The sequence below is a fragment of the Mesoplodon bidens genome, assembly GCF_964165515.1.
Source record: "Mesoplodon bidens genome assembly, chromosome: 5".
NCBI lineage: Eukaryota > Metazoa > Chordata > Mammalia > Artiodactyla > Ziphiidae > Mesoplodon > Mesoplodon bidens.
The window spans coordinates 60,658,870-60,681,389 of NC_138161.1; the positions used below are offsets into that span (position 1 = coordinate 60,658,870).

At 36.5% G+C, this 22,520-nt stretch overlaps 1 protein-coding gene across 1 annotated transcript in view; it reads left to right on the forward strand.

Annotated features, from left to right (window-relative positions):
* Positions 1–174: 174 nt before the first annotated feature.
* Positions 175–22,520, forward strand: part of ATP6V1A (ATPase H+ transporting V1 subunit A) — a 61,271-nt gene continuing 38,925 nt past the window's right edge. The window contains exon 1 of the mRNA XM_081235631.1: positions 175–268. The gene's annotated coding sequence lies outside the window, so the exon portion shown is untranslated. The remainder of the gene's footprint in view (positions 269–22,520) is intronic.

The window sequence follows — 22,520 nt, forward strand, 5'->3', positions numbered from 1 at the left end:
TGCACTTTACAACATAATCTTTGCGGACATTTTTGTTTTGTTTTTGTTCTCCTAAAATCTAATCGCAAGAAAATTAATGTTCAAACGATCTGCAAAAATACAGCCGCTGGAGATGCAGCAAGCCCGGTTGGGGAGAACAGGGCGGAGCCCGGGGTCACGTGACTGTCTAGACCCGCCCCCCCCTCTGCAGCTGAAGACTTCCCCTCCCACAGTGACAGAGCCTCTGGGTAGGTGATCGGCAGAGTTTCTGGACCTCGCGCCCCGGCAGGTGAGTGGCGACCGGTGACCGGAGGCTGGCTGGGATAGAAGAGAAGAGGTGGGAGGAGGAAGAGAAGAGAGAGTGTGAATGGTGGCCTCTGCTGTCCCGGGCTTCCCCTCGCTGTCATCCTGCACCGGCGATCTAATTTCTCCAGTTATCTTGACACCCGCTCCCCCACTGTGGTCGCCCCTGCAACCTAGGAGTTCACATGTCCACCTTTCCCGGGGCTGGGGGTGAGTGCCGCCATTATGGTTCCCCTTTCGAGTCTTTGGGGCTTCGGGTAGTGGTTGGTTCAGGCATTCTTCGGGGTCTTCAGTAGCCTCCAGGTCTCAATCCCCTGTTCTTTGGCAGAGGCCTTGTAAGGTCTTTACCTTCAGCCTCGGGCTGGGGAGCAGGGAGATAGGAAAAACCCCGGAGGCAGAGGCGTCTCCTGTGAGACAGGCTTAGGAGAGAATGTCACCGATGTGGCCCTCACTGCGGAGTCACTGTAAAGCTTGCTTCCGAATGTGCATTCTCAGTTAATTCTTAGTTATTATCTGACATCCCTGCGAGAGGCGTTTTATAGATGTCCACAAGCTTTGAATGGATCTGGAAGGGTAAAAGGTGGCCGTTTACCTTTCTCTTCTCTGACTTAATGGTGCAGAAAAGGAGAGGACAGTTGAAAGAATAAATATATACTACTTTCAAAACAGGAGGTGTTGGTAATGCGACAGTCTAGATTGAATGGGGAGGCGTTGAAAGATGGTGTTGCGATGTCATGATCTGCAGGAGACCCAGGCTAGCTTATGGAAAAGTGACCTCCCTGAAAGGGAAGTAATTCTTCAGAAACTAATTGGGCTGGAAAGATAATTAAACTAATGTGTTTAACCATAAACTTAAAGGTAAGGAGGTTAAGTCGAGATGTTGCTGACTTCATATTTTCTGCCTTTGACATCCTCTTGCCATTTCTCCCTAAAATCCTACTTAATTGCCACTCCCAGTCAATTCCTTGACTAGTGGTAAATTTATGTTAAGTAGCATTTGTATCCCTCCTTAGCTTTCCCCATTTGTAAAGCTCCAGGTGACCTCTTCAGATTTTGATGAACAGTGTTTTCTGAAAGTGCAGAAAGGATTGTTTAGGTTTTTGCCCAACCCAGTGTACTCCCTTTTCACATGTAATATAGTAACCAATGTTTTGACCCCAAACAATGTGCCTTAGGGAAGAGTGTTTTTCTGTTTGGGGTTAAACTCTTGTTTGTACTGCAAACTCAGAAAGTCCCTTGGTTCTTTTAAATTGAAAGGCCTTACAGAAATTACAAATTTGATTTTTAAAATTTAAATTACTTTTTCTTAATCTGAAAAAATTATATTCTTAGTTAAGCCTTAGAGTTTTCTAACCCATGTCATTGAAGAATCCATTAAAAAGACAGCTGAAAAATGAGGAAGATGGAATCATTATCTTTGAGTGGTGGGTATGACTGGCTTATTTTTGTTTTTCTGGTATCTTCCAAATTCTCTGCAATAAACTGGTCTTATTTTGTTAAGGGGGAAGTTAAAATTCTAGAGTAATATCAGTTTAACAAAATGTTTTATAGTAAGTTCAAAATAGAGAAACTTGCTTATTGATGCTCATTACTAGAAAACATAACCTTAAAGATCTTTCTTGCTTTCTCTGAGTAATGACGAAGGCCACTGTTATGATTTACAGTTTTAGCATTTTGTGCATATAACCTATATTGGACAAAAGCACTAATTTGTTTATGTTTATGTATCGGTATGCTTGCTACCGATATAAATATAGTTTTATCCATTAGTTTGCTCCAGAGTGAGGTTCCCTGATCACTAGAGGAGAGAAAAATGTAAGCAGTGTTGCTTCATTGACCAGGTAACATTCCACCAAATAAGAGGAATTCTTGAAGTCCAAACCAGTCCTGTCTGGGTGAGACCAAAATGGAATAGAGAAAACAGGCTAAAAAGGATTGAGTACTAGAGGAGAAAATGTCAATGTGAAAGAGGTTGAATGAGTTTGCAATTTTACTTCACAATTCCTCTGATTTTAGGGAACTTGCAAAAGCAATAATTTAGACCACTAATGAAATCTGGAAGATTGGCAGCAGGAATTAGTGACTAAATTGCTACTAAAGTTGAATTTGAAAAAGAGCTTTGATGTTATACACGATTTACACGCACAAACAAGTGATGTGAAGTGTGGAAACCATTTCTGAGATGAGCTTTTTATCCATCTATGAGTATTATATGCAGAAATCTTTTTTTTTTTTTTTTGGCCATGCCACGTGGCTCATGGGATCTTAGTTCTTAGTTCACTGACCACTGACCAGGAACTGAACCGGCACCCCCCTTCCCCACCCCGGCCCCCGGCAGTGAAAGTGCGAAGTCCCAACCACTGGGCCACCAGGGAATTCCCTATATGTAGAAATCTTAACATTCATTAGAGAATTATGCTGTAGTCCAACATTAAAGGGCACACGGGGGTTTTTGTGTTCAGGTCCCTGACATGTCTTATGTGCTTACTCTGAGGTCTTTCTTATATGTCACTGCCTTTGTAGATTATGGCCACCACCAAGATCCTTTCTTCCTCTGTGGGCAGAACTAGGCACTCACTTCTATAGACTACTACACAGTATTTTCTATTCTTCTATTTTCATTTCTAGTACGTTGTATTTAATTACTGTTTGCTGGGCTGTTCCTTAGTAAACTGTAAAGCTCCTAGGAATTCAAGGACAGTGTCTCTACAGTTGTGTCTTTAGCACCAGGATGCAGAAGTACTTGATAAGCATTCAATAAATTGTTTATTGAATGAGTGCTTGACAGTTGGACAGGGAGATTAAACTACTTTTAAAGTTCTTGCAGATCATAGCTCCTACTGAGTTTATGCACTAGGTATTAGCTTTCAAATATAAATTGTTAATAGTAACCATCCAAATCATGGTCAATAGAATAGATATAAACCTCAGATGGACTTTATTAATGTAGTGATCAACTTATTTTCACAACATATGTGTTTGCATGATAGGGAAGGGAAGAGGAGTGAGTTGTGCTTATTGAAGAAAGAGGCACTGTACAGGCTACACGTGATATAGCACTAGACTAAAAGTCAGAAAATCATTAAGTACTGCCACTTTAGCTATATGCTTTTAAGTAAAGTTGGGGATGGGGGCTTATGGTTTGATACTTAGGAACCTTTCTATCAAGGGTATTATGATTTCAAGTGAGATAAACCCTAGGTAATCTATGTGAAAGTATTTTTTAAACTAAGTGGTATTTCCTGATCTATAGACCTGGGTTCAAGTCTGGCCTTACCACTTATTTAAGCTGTGTGACCTTGGACAATTTACTTAATCTAAGCTTAAATTTCCTTGTGTTTAAATCTATGCCACAGATACTATTAAATTAGATCATGATGCAGAGGACCTAGTACATACTTTGTACATTTAAAAAATTAACTTTGCTGATATCTAGTTTGATTTTATATACCTAATTTCTAAAGGAGACTTTTAGATATCCTATAAAATTGAGCAACAAGTTTGGGGTATGGAGTAAGGAGTAGAATTTGAAATGAGGCTTATTACCAAAAAATAGCAAGAAAAATGTACTTCTAGCAAAGATTCTAAAATATATTTATTAATAGGAGCTAAGAAATATCAACATAAAGTCTATTATTTTGGCAACTGCAGTGACTTAATATTTTCTATATAAAGACTTTCCAGAGCTCGTGATCATTCATATGTGGAATCAATTTAAGGAAGTATTGTATTTCTAAATTATTATCCCTACAATGGATTATAGAAATATATTAAAATTATACCACCCTATAGAGGTGGAACTTTTGAGTTTAGCTTATATTTAAAATTTCTGGCTTTTATTCTAAATGTTTTTATGCCTTATTTTTATCCTCATTTGAAGTAGACATAGGAATATAGAGAACACAATGGAGACGTGAACTAGAGTAAAATTTTTCCCTTCCTAGGTTGATGATTCACAAGGTTTAGTGGTTTTGTATTGGAAAATATCAGTAAATTAAACAATAATTGAAGTGTAGCTATCATGAGTTTATGTTTCACCTTAGTCCTGAAAAAAATAACTCATTTGTTCTAAGGAAAGATTTTATTGAGATTATTGAATATTCTCTTTAGTGTCTTTAATGTCAAGTTTTCTGTTATAGTGAAATAAATTATGATCAATAACCATATTTTCCATTTAATTTTTCTGTAGAGACTTTAAAAGTTTACTATTTTCTTTGTTTCCTGTTGTGAACTGAAAGTGACTTCGGTTTATATAAGTGTATTATTTTATATATATATAGTATATACATATTATATGTATAGTAAATAATATACATTGTGTGTGTTTATAAAGATAGCTGAAATAGATGTATATTTTCATAGTAATAAATCTTTATTTTTACCTGTAACTATTAAAGTCATCTTTAGAATTAGTTACTGCTGTGAATAAAATTATTTAATGATTAATTTTTTTGAAACGCCCCTTTATATTTGTTCGTAGTTCGCTCTGTTTAATAAATTTCACAACTGCACTTAGCCTTCAAAATTGGTGGTATTTCATAGATATTTTGAGATTTAACCCATGTTTTTTTTGTTGCTATTTTTTTGGTGTCAATACTATGACTAGCTACTACAATAAAATTTTCAGTGTTTTTCTGAATCTTAATGCTATCTGTAGAAACGGTTGTTCTTCCGTTGACAAACCTTTTTAAAAATTATATCAACAATATGCCATGTTTTATTTCTTTTCTGAAAAATAGTTAAGCTTATTTCATTGAAAATAAAGTGGGTAATGCATGATATAATGCAGAAGAGCTCCTCATGTGTTTGAGCAATGAAAAACAACCAGACTTTGTTTTGTTTTAGTTATTTCTTAGTTTAATTCTTTTAAGTGTTTATTTAAAAATAAAATAGAGAAGACTAAATTAGAAAACATAAAATTGAAGAAAGGGCATGATATAGAAACTGTATGTGTGGTAATGATTGTGTATACATATTGAAAAAGATGGACAGAAATGCATCAAAATAAGTCATCTTAGATTAGGAGATTTAAGAAAGTTTTAAAATTTATATTTGAGTTCCTACAAAAACTATTTATTGCTTTGGGCAATAATTTTTTACTTTGGTATGGAGAATTCGGCATTTAAATGATGATTTCTTCTTAATTACTTGGATATCCTAAGTGAAAATGTTTTGACTTATCCAGATAACTGAATACGTTATTTAAGTTTATAGGTGCAGGTATGTTTTTAGGCCTCTGTAAGCTCAGCAGAATTTTAAAAAGCAGAAGTAAATCCCAGCATATAAAAGAATTTAATACATGGTGAAGTGATATTTGAATCCAGTGGGTAAAACGGGGACATATATAGTAAATGTAACTGACACAGCTTGTCTGTCTGGAAGAAATTAACTTGAGCCAGTACTTTGCAGCATATGCACCAACTAGTTTCAAGATGGATTAAAAACTTAAATATTTAAAATAAAATATTAAAAATATTAATTCCTAAAATTTTTTTATATATACAATCTAGATGTAGTGATGACCTTTTAAACCAAGATAGGAAATCTGAAAGTCATAAAAGTAAACATAGGTGTATGAGAACACATAGAAATGAAGAATTTTTCAATGGCAAAAATAGAGGGCAAAAATCAGATTGAAAAAAAATTGAAATATGTATAACAGATAGAGTTAACACTTGTCAGAACTTTTACATATTAAGAAAAAGTCCACACAGTAGAAACATTGGTAAAGCATATGACCAGAACTTCAAGAGAAATCCAAACATTCAACAAACTTACGAAAAGATGTATAACTTCACCAGTAATCAATATACTAACAATGAAAATTTTTTTCTGATTAGCAGAAATTAAGTGGTAAACCTACCGCTAGCAGGGATGTGTGGTAAAGGATTTTCTCATAAAATGCTAGTGGAGATGTAAATTGTTAGTTTTTTTCGTAAACAATCAGGCAATATCTGTTAATATTAAAAATACATATTCTTCCATCCAACATTCCCACCGTATGGACTCTTCCTTAGAATAAAAACACCAGTAAGTAGCAAGTGTTCACATGAATGTCGATTAAAGCAGTGTTTGAAGTAGCAAAAACTTGGGAACAAAGGGAATGCCTGCCAGTGGGGGTATTGATATATAACTTATAGATTTTATGTTTTTAAAGTCCATTAAAAGTAGGAGTTAAAAAAAAAAGTAGGAGTTAAATCCATACTGGTGAATCGAAAGGATTTCCAAATACATCCTAAAAGGATCCATCATATATCTTAAGTGAGAAAGGCAAAGTTTAGAGAAATATATGTAACGAGATCCCATTTTTGTTAAACGGATGAAAAACACCATGAGTTTTGTATATGCCTATATGATTGTCAACACTGGAAGGAGGAAGTAAGCAAAAGAAAACAGACAAAGGAAAAAAGGCAGGGTATTCACAATAACACATGCATAAAACTATATGTTTGTGCATATGTGTACAAGTTGAATTGCAGAAAGGATAGTCACCAAAGTGTAGGTTTAGTGGTTACCTCACTACATGGATGGGCATTTTAGGTGGTTTTTATTTTCTTACCCTTTTCTGTATTATGTGTTTTTATTTTTACAATGAACATGTAGTGTTTCTGTAATTAGAAAAAACTACCTTTTTTAAAAAGAAGGGACTTCCTTGGTGGCACAGTGGTTAAGAATCCACCTGCCAATGCAGGGGACACGGGTTCGAGCCCTGGTCCGGGAAGATCCCACATGCCACGAAGCAACTAAGCCCGTGTGCCAAAACTACTGAGCCTGCATTCTGGAACCGGCGAGCCACCACTACTGAGCCCACACGCCTGGAGCCTGTGCTCTGCAGCAGAAGCCCGCGCACCGCGAGGAAGAGAAGCCCCCCACTCGCAGCAACTAGAGAAAGCCCGCGCACAGCAATGAAGACCCAACACAGCCAGAAATTAATTAATTAATAAGTTAATTAATTAATTAAAAGTAAAAGATCTCTTAGGGCAAAGAAGGAATTAACAAAAGGAAGGATTCCATTTGAAATGGCCAGAAATGGCAATTGTCTGAAATTTTTTTTGTCTTAATTACTTAGGTATCTGAGGGGAAAGTGTATAAATTACCCTGCTAATTCCATAAATTCTCCTTAATTTTTTTGTGTATGTGATAACCCATGGGCCTCCAATAAGAAGTTGTCATTAAAAATGTACAGAAAAGTGATAGGCATTACCAGATAGGGTTACAAATTTTATTTTTGGTATGGATATTAAGTCCTCCAGAAATGTTTTCTGCCTTGGAGATAATAGAGCATAATGTACAATTATGGAGTCTATTGCCTGACATAATCGTTTGACGGTCAGCATAAGGGAAAGTCCACATTTGGGTTTTGATGAATAAAAAAACTAGATACAACGTTAACTCTCCGTAGAAAGCTTCAAATAAGAATGCCTGTAAAGAAGCAAAATTAAGTTATTTAGTACTTGATTTCAGTCCTTTTAAGAATCTAAAATTAATATATCATTCAAAGCCGTAATAGAAAATAACAGATGCTTTAGAGCAGCGGTCCCCAACCTTTCTGGCATCCCACACTGGTTTCATGGAAGACAGTTTTTCCGAAGATGGGGTGGGTGGCGGCAGGTGTTGGGGGGGAGGGTTCAGGCGGTAATGGGGAGTGGCAGATGAAGCTTCGCTCGCTTGCCTGTTGCCACTCACCTCCTGCTGTGCAGCCGGGTTCTTAGGGGTTAGGGACCCCTGCTTTAGAGTGAAATTTGTTGCATGCTTAAAGAATTTGTATTTGTTTCTCATGTTGATATTTTTTGTTTCCCCCCTTTTCCTTATCAGTTTTACTAACTTAATTATGTATATGTTCTTTACTGTAAACTGTACACATTTTTCTCCTCCAGTTTTATTGAGATATAATTGACATACAGCACTGTATAAGTTTAAGGTGTACAGCATAATGACTTGACTTACATACATCATGAAATGATGACCACAGTAAGTTTAGTAAACATCCATCGTCTCATATAGATACAAAATTAAGGAAAGTTAAACAAATTTTTTTTCTTGTGATGAAGACTCTTAGGATTTACTCTCAACAACTTTCATATTTAACATTCAGTAATGTAATTATATATCATGTTATACAGTACATCCCTAGCACTTATTTGTAACTGGAAGTTTGTACCTTTTGACCACCTTCATCCGGTTACCCCTTCCCCTGCTCCCTTATTTCTAGTAACCACAAATCTGATCTCTTTTTCTATGAATTTGTTTGTTTTCGAAGTATAATTGACTTAAAGCAAATACTATGTTAGTTCCTGCTATACAACATAGTGATTCGATATTTCTATACGTTTTAAAATAATCACAATAAGTCTAGTTACGACATGTCACCATACAAAGATATTACATACTTATTGACTACATTCCCCGCACTATACATTTCATACCTGTGACTCATTTATTTTGCAACTGGAAGTTTGTACCTCTTAATCTCCCTCACATGTTTCTTTCCTCCCTCAGTCCCCTTCCCTCTGGCAACCACCTGTTTGTTCTCTGTATCTATGACTTTGTTTCTGTTTTGTTTGTTCATTTGTTTTTTAAATTCCACATATAACTGAAATCATACAGTATTTGTCTTTCTCTGACTTATTTCACTAAAACCCTATAGGTCCATCTCTGTTGTTGCAAATGGAAAGATTTCATTCTTTTTTACAGCTAATGTTCCATTGTATGCACACACCGCATCATCTTTATCCATTTTTCTGCTGATGGACACTTAGGTTGCTTCCATATCTGGGCTATTGTCAATAATACTGCAGTGAACTTAGTGGGGTACATATATCTTTTCTAGTTAGTGTTTTTGTTTCCTTTAAATAAATACCCAGGAGTGGAATTGCTGGATCATATGGGAGTTCTGTTTTTCATTATTTGAGGAATGTACAAATTCCTTTTGAAAAGAGTTGGGATATATGTAAATAAAAAGTAATTTTAGAGTAGTATTGAGAGGCAACATAGCAAGCAAGGAGGTTAGGGGTGTAGGTACTGGAGCCAGACTGGCTCAAACGCTGGCTCTGTTACTTCTTAGCAGTGTGACTTTGGGGAAGTTTCTTTTGTTTCTGTATTGCATTTTTCTCAGCTTTAAAATAAGGATATTAAGAGTATATTTATTTCATTAAGTGTTGTGAGGATTAAATGAAAAATATAAGAAAAGTAATTAGAACAACGACTGTTACATAATAAGAGCCATGTACATATTTGCCATTATTATTTAGTTACTATGCTCTTTGCTCAGTTAATTAGTTATATATAGTAATTTTATCACTTGGCTTAATTGCTTTAGCACTCATCGAATCACTCAATATTTTTAACTAAGTTGAACGGATAATACATGTACAAATACAGTAAAATTTTTATATTCATACATGTGTGCGTTTTCTCCCCCTCTCTCCATCCTTACCCTTTTTTCTCATGTATTTGTTCACAAAGGTAGCATCTTGTCATGTTATTCTCAGGCCTTACATTTTTCATTTAACAGTGTTACCTTGGAGATTTTTCCACATTGATACATTTAAAGATGCCACATTCTTTTAAATAATAGTCTAGTATTCAGTTGTACTAATGTACCATCATCATCCTACACAACAATTTTTTGAGAGTTTACTCCTGTATCAGGCACTTTTCTTGAATTAAGTCATTCAAGGCTCTCAACAACCTTATGAAATAGGTCTTATTTTTATCCCCATTTAACAGATGAGGCAGTTTAGGCTTTGAGTGGTTAAATGCCCACCAATGTCACACAGTTCATAAGTAATAGGACACTGGAGTTGAACCCAGAGAGTCTTTTTCCAGAGATTACTATCTTAACACCACAGCTCTCAGACTACCAAAAGTTATTTAACTGCGTAGTCTCCATATTATTGGACATTCCAGTCTTTTGCTGTAAGAAACAGTGCTGTAATAGATTATTTTGTTAATAGCACATTTTGTACACATAAAGTAAATTCCTAAAAATGGAAGAAGTGGATCAAAGGATTTTGAATTTTGGTGGGTATTGCCAAATTATTTTCCAATTTAGGGACGCACTGACGGTCAGGTTTGTCCTCAGTATTTTGCCAAAATCTGCCCATTTAGCTTGAGTCTTCGGGAAGCTGAATAGCTGAATGCCTTTAACATTTCTAGCATCCCTGAATTACGTGTGATCTCCCGTCATGTGATAGCATAGGTTACCCCATATCTAATCAGTATATAATAGTGTCAGTATGAGGACAAGGTCTGACAAATGTCATGACTTTTTGTTACTTTAAAATAATAATAAACATTCTAGATATAACTTGAAGTGCTGTTTATGTGACTCATACACTGAAATTCTGTCAATTGAAGTTTGAATGTAAATTATTAAAAGTAAAATATTACAGTTGTTAATACTTGTGAAAGTTGCTGATTTTATGTACCAAAACAATTATGTTAGAGCTCTCAAATAATACATAGGGAATCAGATTGCCAATTAATACGAACATTGAGAGTGTGATAGCTAGCTAAATGTAAGAATAACTGTATCTTGTGAAAAATGGGTTGTCACTCTATAAGTCCTAGTCTTAGGTAATGCAGAATCAGACAGTGAGGGACTTTATTAAGATGAGTTACAATATCCACAGATTATTTTGAATATAACATACTTCTGTTCTGTCCTCAGTATTTTGCCAAAATACTTGTTTCAAGAAAGAAAAGTATCTCTTATTAATCCAAAGAATAGGCTAAGTGACACCCAAACTCTTCAGTGTGATCCAAAGCAGACACTTAAAATACAGAATGCTCAGGTCCCAACTTGGTACACCTGCAGTGCTTGAATGTAGATTTATAGTACCTGCTATTGTTCAGTGGTGTGTGTGTGTTTTAAATATGATCTCATCCTCACCCAAAGATGCTGTTGGATAAGGAGGGTGGGGGAAGTACCTAAAAATAGGCAATGATAAAGACTATTAATTCTTTATTGTAAACTATTTCTACCTCAGAGAAGAATAAAACAACAGACAATAACTCCCTCTACCTTCACCCTCCAAATGAATCATTGCACCATAGCAACTTTGATACCTAAAATATTAGAGCTGAGCCTGAATCTTGGAGGACAAACCCTTCTATGCCTCATGCCTCATGGCTCAACAGTTCAAGATAATATTCCTAAATCCTCACACAAGATACTGCCATTAAGCCCTGTTCTGAAACAAAGATGAGTAAGTACTTTAGAGGCATTTCTGAGTAATATACTCCTGAGCTGTTAAGGGACTGTGGAAATTCTCAGGATTTGCCAAACTTGACTGGACAAGTGGGTGCCCATACAGCCTTATCAAGAGCCACATTAGTTCATTCTAAACAGACAAAAGCCTGTGTGGTGGTTTTCAGCTGTTCCTCCTACAATATTCCTAGGGTTAAGTTTCTCTTATTAGCATCATAGGCATACATAGCATCATGTAGTCTTCTGTAACTGTTAGATGACCAGTAAAAATAAAAGTGAATATGATGTATTCTGTGTAAGCATTATGCCCTTACAGGAGTCATATTGTCAATACATTGTACTTTTTAAAAAAAGTTTTGAGGTATAATTGACATAATTGCAAACATTTCAAGTGTACTGTTCAACATTTTGATATATGTATACACCCATGAAACCATCACTACAGTCAATATAGTGAACATATCCATCACCCTCAAAAGAAATTTCCTCATGCCTCTTTGTAATCCCTTCCTTCTATACCTCCCCACTGCCCATCCCCAAGGAACCACTGATCTCTTTTTTATCACTGTAGGTTAGTTTGTATTTTCTAGAGTTTTATATAAATGGAACCCTTTCCCTGGGGCGGGGGGACATACCTCTTACTTTTACATGTTTCTATGATGCATTTCTTTTTATTGCTGAGTATTCACTGTATACCACAAATGCCACAATTTGTCTATCCCTTCACTTGTTGATAGATATTTGGGTTGTATTTCTGCTTTTTGGCTGTTACGAATAAAGCTGCTATGAACATCCATGTAAAAGTCTTTGTTTGGACATAAGCTTTCATTTCTCATGGGTAAATACCAAGGAGTAGAATGACTGGGTCATATGATAGGTGTATGCTTAACTCTCTAAGAAACTGCCAGTGAGAGTTCTAGTTCTACATCCTTACCAACACTTCCTGTGGTCAGTCTTTTAAAATTTTAGCCCCGCTAGTTATAGAGTGGCATTTCATTGTGGTTTTCCTTTGCATTTTCCTAATATTAAGCATATTTTCATGTATTTATTTGCCATTCATGGATCTTCTTTGTGCAGTATATCTTCAGATCTCTTGCCCATCATTTTAATTGTGTAAAAGTCTCCATTTTAGTCAGTTGTCCATTTCTGTGTGTGGTTGTATAGCCTTTTTTTAAAAAAAATAAATTTATTTTTATATTTTTGGCTGCACTGGGTCTTCGTTGCTGCGCACGGGCTTTCTCTGGTTGTGGCGAGTGGGGGCTACCCTTCGTTGCAGTGTGCAGGCCTCTCATTGTGGTGGCTTCTCTTGTTGCGGAGCACGGGCTCTAGGCACGTGGGCTTCAATAGTTGTGGCTCGTGGGCTCAGCAGTTGGGGTACTCAGGCTCTAGAGTGCAGGCTCAGTAGTTGTGGTACACAGGCTCAGTTGCTCTGCGGCATGTGGGATCTTCCTGGACCAGGGCTCAAACCCGTGTCCCCTGCACTGGCAGGCAGATCCTTAACCACCACACCACCAGGGAAGTCCCTGTATAGCCTTTTTGAGCTAATATTTGTTTGTAAAATTTTAAATAATAATACCAGGCAGAATAATGGAGATAAGATTTTATCTATTCTTTGTATAATTATTTGGTGTTCTAGCATTGATAACATCAAACAAAATAACCACTAAGGGCTTCCCTGGTGGCGCAGTGGTTGACAGTCCGCCTGCCGATGCAGGGGACACGGGTTTGTGCCCTGGTCCGGGAAGATCCCACATGCCGCGGGGCGGCTGGGCCCGTGAGCCATGGCCGCTGAGCCTGCGCGTCCGGAGCCTGTGCTCCGCAACGGGAGAGGCCACAGCAGTGAGAGGCCCGCGTACTGCAAATAAATAAATAAATAAATAAATAAATAAATAAATAAAATAACCACTAAAACTTTAACATTTTAAACTTTTAACAAACATTTTTATTCTTTTAAATCAAAAGGTCATTCTATGATGGTAATATTTGGCTTCAGCTTTGGCCTCAGGTAAATACTGATTTTTAAAACCTTGGCTGTTGGGCATTAGGCCAGAATGTGTATTCAGTGCACTTCAAAGGGGTTGTCTCAGTTTTCAGTCAGTGAAGGCGTATGCCTATTTCCCACACACCTTTGCCAGACTGTCTCTGAGCAATATTTAGTAATTGCCTACTATGTGTCAAGACGCTTTACTATCTAATTGGGGTACTCATTGGAGAAAGCAGGTGTGGTCCCTGTTTTCCTCACACTTAAAGTCTGGCAGTAGAAACAGACACTGAAAAATTCTGTTCTCAGATTTTTAATTACAGCAGTGGTAAATGCTACAGTAGAACAATATTGAAGGCTGTGAGCACATACCAGGGGGAACTGGAAGTTAATTCCTTAGCAAACCATACTATTGAAAACCTCCATCTGTGATTAAGTCCTTCTCTCCCCACAGCCAATTTAGTTAAATAAACCCTGGTTGTTATTAATCATAGAATACTAGGCAGACTGTTAGAAACTCAAATTTCTTGCCCTCTGAATTCAGTCTGTGGACTTTGACTGAAGTCATATCTTTAAATCCAGATTGTGAGGTGTTTTTTCACCTATATATATTAAGCAGGGTTCTTTTCCTCTTTTGTCTCCAGTTTATGCTTTACGTCATCTTTTTATTTTATGGCAGAGATTTTATGAATTCCTTAGTTGGAGGTAAACCTAGTTAGGGTGATGGTTCCTTTTAAACACTGAGTTAATAAGCCTTCACACAGTTTGTGAATCTTCTTTCTTTTCTTTCCCATCCATGAAATAAATGACAGGACAGATCCATTTGAATATGTAAGCATGATTTTATAACACAAGGTGTAGTAGCATTTTTACCGCAACACTGCTGACGCTGACTCTTCTGTGTATATCATTCTCAAATACATGCATTGCTTGTGTTTGGCCTGCTCATGATGTATTTTCTTGGCAAAGCAATCAAGGAAGTTTCTCATTAATTAACATTCAAAAGAGTGGTATGGTAATTGTAGGCAGTTTTCAAGAGAAGTTTCTAGGTATTTTGAGCAATAGGTTTTTTTTTAAGTAGTTGTAAAATTTCTGGGTTGACTGCTTTTGAAAGGGATAGTTGTCATACAAGACTGTTGGCATTTAAAAAAAATAATTAAAGGCAACTCATAGACAGTTTATCTGAGAAAACCTGTCCAAAAGCCGAAGAGCCATTGCAATGCTCAGAGCCCATGAAGAGTAAGGATCCTCTCAGAAGAAAATTTGTTAAGGACAGTCCTCGGCACTGTGAACCTGGAGTTATAGAGTGTTTAACCCAAGAAATTTCATTATTATTATTGTTATTGTTATTATTAAATACTTTTTGGGGGGAAGACTGTAGGATTTGAAATAAACTAATACTTCATTCTTTATCATTATTGGATTTTAAAGATATTTCTAGTTTTTCACTATTGTAATGTTAAAATAAACACATAGGTAATTCCCTGGCAGTCCAGTGGTTAGGACTCCATGCTCTCACTGCTGAGGGCTCGGGTTCAATCCCTGGTTGGGGAACTAAGATCCCACAAGCCATGCAGTGCAGGCAGGCAGGCAGGCAGAAATAAATAAATAAATAAATAAATAAATAAATAAATAAATAAATAAATAAATAACACATATATAAATAAATCCTTATCCACATGTCAGATATATTCCAGAAGTACAATTTACAAATCAAAAGGTTTGAATATTTTTAAAGGCCTTGTGTATTGCCAAATTGCTTCCCACATTTCTTACAAAATAATAAACCCAAATTGACCTTTCTTTGATGCTTATAGGTCCTTCTCATGGCCATTTATCAATTCATAAAATATTTCCTTGTCTCTTCTATTTATTCTTTGAGTGTAGCTCTTTAACGATTTGTTACTTTAAATCTGCAGTGGTCTAAAATATTAGGTAATAATTTTTAATTGTGCATAAATTGAGTCAATAAGACTATAGAAAGTTCTCTTGCAATGTGCAGAAGCTTTAAGACTGTCATGCTAGCAGTTCAGAGGTCTTGTTTTTCTGTTTCTTAGGTCTTTATTCCAATAAAGGTTGGCAAGTCTGACCACTTTATATATAAACATTATTGTGCTGTATTTAGTTCTTATACCATATATTATCGTTTCTAGGATACACTTTTTTTCCCCCATATCTCATACCTTTGAAATTAATGTCTGTCCTGCAGTTTCTGGACTGTCTTAGTTTAATATGTTGGTTTTCCTCTTAGTAGTACATCAAATAACGGAATATGTTATAATTGATGGTATCTTACATTAGATGAAATACGGTAGTACTTCTAGGTAGGAGAGTGTGTGTAAGAATTGCTCTTGTGAGACAGCAGCATAAGAGGATTCATATGGATCCTTAGTTGGTTGCCTTACCTTGGCTTCACCTAGTCCGTAAGTTAAAGTGAATGAAAGTATACTAGCAAAACATAGAAAATAAAAATAGCAAAAAATGGGAAGCCGTAAAACATATAAATAACAAAAAGTGGGGTACTGTAAAGAGAATTATTACATAAACTATGGTATCCATTTAATGGAATATCATACTGTTTAAGATGATACTTATTGGGCTTCCCTGGTGGCACAGTGGTTGAGAGTCCACCTGCTGATGCAGGGGACACGGGTTCGTGCCCCGTCCGCGGAGCGGCTGGGCCCGTGAGCCATGGCGGCTGAGCCTGTGCGTCCAGAGCCTGTGCTCCGCAACGGGAGAGGCCTCAACAGTGAGGGGCCCACGTACCGCAAAAAAAAAAGATGATACTTATTAAAAATATGTAAAGTTGTATTGTAGTATTGATTACAATTATATAAAAAATTGTGAGGAAATAACATCAAAGTCAACAGTATTCAAGTTGTGAGACTTTCCTTTGGGTATTTTTAAAATTATAAGCATATTGCTTCTGAAAGTAAATTTTAAGCAGAAGTATGTAACAAATGCTTATTTTCTTTACTGTTTGTATCATTTAGCTATCTTTTTGGCTGTTTACATTCTTGGTAAGTTAAAATATAAAATCAGTAACTCGTTTTTTTCTTTGTAACCTGAAATCAAGAAATATTCTAAAAATTCACATAGAAGTCTTATGGGATATTAATGTTAGCTTCACTATAACTTTTAACTCTTTAATAAGTTTTGTCTTAGAGATAAGAAAAATAAGAGGAATTTCTCAGATAGTGTTTCAGGTAAATTTATTATTCCAAATTTATGACAGTCTATTAACCAGAAATTTTCTACTACTATTCCCTGTAGCAAAATTGTATTGGGTCTGTTTTCATTAATATTCTTATTAGTTCCAAATATGCCCATTTACTTCACAGTTAAATTTATTTTTACTATTAGTATCAATTATTTATGTTTGTGTTACAAAGCTAGGCATTAATAAAACACAGCATTGTGTGTTGTTCTTTAAAAATCTTAGTTCTTTAGGAGATGGATATTCTAGGAACAGTCAATTCTTGGTTGTTATACTACTTGCTCTTTAGTTTGTGAATGACCTGTTATGTCATCTCTTTTTCATCTTCTCCCTTTTGCCTGCATATTATTCTTTGCCATTCTAACATAGAGTCAGTTAATAATGGAAAAGAGGCATCCTGGGCTTTTTTTTTTTTTTTTTTTTTAAGGTAATAGAGGTTAAAGCTACTGGCTAAATAAGGTCTTTTGAGTTATTTATTATTATTATAAATGCTTAGATGTTAAAATCAGACTAAATTTGGGCTTCTCCACTCCATAGCTCTAATCTTGAGTGGGTTGCTTAAAGTCTCAAAACCTATTTCGTAATCAAACAATACCTGCCTCCTAGGACTGTTGTTAAGGGTTAAATGGGATGTGTTTATTTTTTTAACATAATGCCTGGAGTGTGATATGTGCTTAACAAGTAGTAGTTTATCTGTTTTTAATATCAGAACATTTTATTGAGTTACTGCTGTGCAAGGCTCCATGCTATGTGGAGGGAAGAGAGTAAGAAAATGATAAATTTATGCCCCTTGAAGGCAGGGATACATGAGTCTGTTCATATGACAGTTCTACCATTGGTCATAGACTTCTAGCCTATAAATTTCAAACCATAGAACTTATACACTAAATACAGTATTTTGTTATTCTGGTTAATACTTTGGATTATCACCTCAGTATAACCCAATTTTATTTATAAAATTTTGAAGTAAAAGGAATCTGTGATTGTTTATTTCTAGAAATGCTATCAAAATTGTTTATGGATAAGCTTGTCATCAAAGCATAAGAATATGTAGCCAATAAGATTTGAATTCTATTCCCAGCTTAATTGTCCACCCTAGCTTTTTATCTTTACTATCTCTTTTACAGGATTAGTTGTATTTTAATAAGTGAAAGGGTGTTATCTGTGTGTGCCCTCAAAAAATTTTATTGTAGTAGGAATAAATTTTTTCTGATTCTGTTAGTCCAGTTTGCCATCTGTGATCTTTCTATACTTCTCTACTCTGATTCCCACTTTTGTCTGCATATTTCCTTGTAGTTCATCTCAAGTAATTTTTTGTGAACTACTTAAGTAATGACCTTAGAGATGCCTTTATTCTTAACCTTTTGACCTGTCCTTTAAAAAAATAACACTATGAAATATGTATACCATATAAAAATATTTATTCTTGAAATCCTCTCCTTTCTGTTTTGTTATAAAGGCAACAGGGACCCAGATGCTTTCTGTCTTTCAGTTTTGCTGTCCTTAGCAAGATGGCCTGTCTGCTTAGATTTGCTTCTTTAAAGGTCCCAAGATGGCTGCATGTCCCACGCAGATGACCAGATCCCAAGGGAAAAGGTGTTTTTCATGGCCTGTATATTTTAAAAGAGCAAAGAAATCATTCCCAGAAGCTTCCCAGTAGACTTTGCCTTACCTCTTATTGGTCAGAACATCATAACATGCTCATTTCCAAACCAGTCATTGACAGGGGACCTGGAATTACCTTGATGTGTCTACCAAAATTTGAACCAATTTAGGGTTTTGCTAACAAGGTAAAAAGGGGGAACTAGTTATGCTAATCTGCCACATAAGCCTTTCTAATGGTGTTGCTAGGGAGGTAGGTTAAATAAAACGAATAGAAAAGTACCTCACAAAATGATTGTGTACTATACTCTATGAATATAAGGTAGTGCTATTAGCTGGAATTCTACCAGTTCTATAACTTTGGTTATAATTTATAGCAAGCATAAAAATATTAGACAGATTCTTGATGCCTTTCTCCAAGAAGGTAAACTGTGTATGAAAATAAGTATTTGCTTTTAATCAACTAGATTGTTCTTCATCTTAAAAAAAAAAATCTATTATTTCCAAAGATAGTCTTCAGTCAGTTGGATAGGATGTATATTTCCAAGTGTTATGTTAAGTATCAATGAAGTGCCCCAGTATCAATTAAGGATTTTGTATGTAAATAAATCTTGTCTTAGAACCTTGGTATTTAGCTTTTACATAACACCTACCCTTGCCTCCAACAATTGTATCATCCAAGACTGGTAGTGAAAACATTTCTCGAGTAATGAAATTACTAGGTAATTTCATTAACCAATAGCAATTTGTAAGGGATCTTGTAAAATAGAAGGAACAAAAGTGGGCCTCTGGTGTAATTTGCCTCTGCAGCGTTCTGCAGTGTTTGGGGGAGAGACTGGTGACTCATTAGACCTGATGGTTGCCTGTGCTATCGGGATTTTTCCCCTTCTACAGCAGGGTTTTTGTTTCTTGGGTTTTTCTTAATTTCACAAATATGGGGGGTGGTTACAGTTTGTGACTATTAGAATTTTGGATTTTTTTTGTTTTTTGGGGGTTTTTTGGCTGCATTGGGTCTTCATTGCTATGTGTGTGGGCTTTTCTCTAGTTGCAGTGAGTGGGGGCTATTCATCTTTGCAGTTTGCATGCTTCTCATTGCAGTGGCTTCTTGTTGTGGAGAGCGGGCTTCAGTAGTTGCGGCGCGTGGGTTTCAGTAGTTGTGGTTCGCAGGCTTTAGAGCGCAGCCTCAGTAGTTGTGGCGCACAGGTTTAGTTGCTCGGTGGCATGTGGGATCTTCCTAGACCAGGGATCGAACCTGTGTCCCCTGCATTGGCAGGCAGATTCTTAACCACTGTGCCACCAGGGAAGTCCCCAGAAGCTTGGTTTTAATTGCATTTACTTTTTATCCTTAAACGAGGAGTCCAACAGCTAAAGCCAATTTGAAAAATATAATCGAGTTGATTTCTCTACAAGCGCAGGTACATATAACACATTGTTTTAGCGAAAGCAACTGTTTTTAAAGTAAATATCATGCTTTTATTTTTTAAACGATTGAAAGCAACAATAATAGCTGCATATCGTATTAGAAAGGAGTTATTACATAACACATAAAACTTCATGTAGGATTAAATCATATCATGATAGTTTGGATCTTATGGAGATTTGGCATGAGATTAACTTTCCGTATAATCTGACCTGCAGTATCATTTGCTTATAGCAAGTTAAACTGTTTTGGGAGGTTGTTGTCTTAACATTTTTGAAAGCCTACGTTGGGAGTTCCTTGGCAGTCCAGTGGCTAGAACTCCACGATTTCACTGCCGAGGGCATGGGTTGAGTCCCTGGGTGGGGAACTGAGATCCCGTAAGCTGCTCGCGCGGCCAAAAAAAAAAAAGCCTATACTTTTTCACATAGATACATAAGCATTCAGTAGTGAAGCAGAAGATTCTAGTGGGGTATTTTTATTTTCACTCTTTTCATAGATAACAATGAAGGGTGGTTAATGGATACAAATTAGTATGTTGTATGACCATGTCTATCAAACTGCTATATGCTTTGCCCTATTCAGTGGTTGTCAATATAATATGTCTACCTAATTTATCATTTTTATTTTATTTGTGGGGAGGAAACACTTCCATATTTTTCTTGTAAAACACATTGTGTATGATGATGTAGAGGGCAAAACTTGTTTGGATTAAGAGGGTATACAGGAGCAGACAAAGAAACTTGGCTGCTTACAGTAGACTGCTGTAACATCCTGTTGTCTGTCAAGATTCTGGGGAAGTGGTGGGGAGGTATTTATTACTTTAGTGCTTACTTGTTCTTCTGCAATTGGGGTGCTTTGATGAAAAAGCTTTAGAAGTATATTATCTATGTGTGTGTGTGTGTGTGTGTGTGTGTGTGTCCTTATATCAGTGCTGTGGGAATTGCAAATTTTAATGTTCAAGAAAGCCTAGTACCTTGGACTGATGCTTGGAAGTTTCTCAAAGTGTTTACCTGTTAAGAGGTTGGAGCCTGAAACTTATGGACCAGGAAAACATATTTTCCAATATCAGAAAATAGTACTTTAGACTTCTTTTCCTGTGACTGGTGGTGATGGGCTGTATCTAAGGTTTATGCTGAAGGAGGAGGAGCAAGTTCCTTTCAGAAACTAAGGCTTTCGTTGTATGGGAACCTTAGCCGGAGAATTGCCTATTGGGCCGTGCTTTCTAAACCCACTTTTGTATTGTTTTTTCCATTTCACAAAGTAACCAATTACAAGATTACTAAGACAGAAAACAGGCCCAAAATTGTAGTGCTTCAAGTGTGAGTCTAAGTTTCAGTTATCCAGGAAGTAATTATTCAGTTTGTTCATTGTAAGTATTTTGGGTTCTCTGGAATCAGATGTCTAAAAAAGGAGTCTGGTGTATAAGATTTTCTTAAGGATCAACACATGTGAAAGGAAGGGGACGGAAACAGAGTTGGTCTGGGGAAGAAGTGCAAATGCAATGCAAGCCCGACAAAGCCTCAGCTGACCAGGTGGGAGATCTGGAGTGAGCATTTATTGCTTGTGACGTCCCACATTGGGCTGATAGGGCTGGGCCTTTCTTTATACCTCCACTTTGCTCAGTCACTCGGTGCAGGTTGCTCTGTGAAGGGTGTGAATGTGGGCAAGGCAGCTCTCTGCACCTGAGGCCGACCCTGAAGGGCTGACAGCTGTTGGCTATCCACTACCTTGAAGTGGAATCTGAATGTTGCAGCTCTGTGTCTAATAAGATAAAACATATAGTCTTGAGGTAGAGACTGTTGTCCTCTGTACCACGTAGGATTGTTTAGATGTATACAGTAGAAATCAGCCTAGTTAACTGAGGAGGCAGAGTGCAGTGCTTAAAGAGCATAGGCTTTGGAGTCAGACTGCCTCGGTTCATAATCCCACCTTTACTGTTTGCTGGTTTTGTGATCTTGGGCAAAGTTACTTACATCTCCATCCTTTAGTTTCCACATTTGTAAAATGGAGATGGTATTAGGGGGTATGAAGGTATTCAATAACTCTTCACTGAGTGCTTATTTTCTTTGCCCAGGCACTGTTTTCTTTACCCTCATGAAACTAAGTATTCTAGGGAGTGATACAGATGCTTATACTAACCACAGTAAACAAGTAAATTAAAAAGAAAAAATATTCTTTCAGGTAGTTAAAAGTTCTATGAAGAAAAGCCGGGTAAGAGCATCGAGGATGACAATGGGAAGAAAGGGACTATTTCATGAGAGTGAGGAAAAGACATTCTAGGCAGGGCACAGCAAATATAAAGGTCTGAGTTGAAGCCGAGATTAAAATTTAACATGTTGAAGCATCAAAAATGGACAAAAGTGCTTGGAATTCCTACACTTTATACTTTAAAAACTGTTGTTTTCATAATTTCCTTATTTTATCATGAAAGATGTGTTAAGAGCTGGTTTTTGAATGTATTTGTAACCACTTCTCTGCATATCATACAGTGGTGTACAAAAAGCTAAATTACTTGTGACCATCATCATGTTTTTCTCCTCTTAACATTGACTTTTTTTTTCCTTCCAGTTTTATACTTATTGACTGTATTCCCCGCACTGTACATTCATGCCTGTGACTCATTCATTTTGCAACTGGAAGTTTGTACCTCTTAATCTCGCATTTCTTTCCTTCCCCCACCTCTTTCCCCTCTGGCAACCACCTGTTTGTTCTCTGTACCCATGACTCTGTTTGTGTTTTGTTATGTTTCTTCATTTGTTTTGTTTTTCTTTTGGCTGCGCATTGCATCAGGCGGGATCTTAGTTCC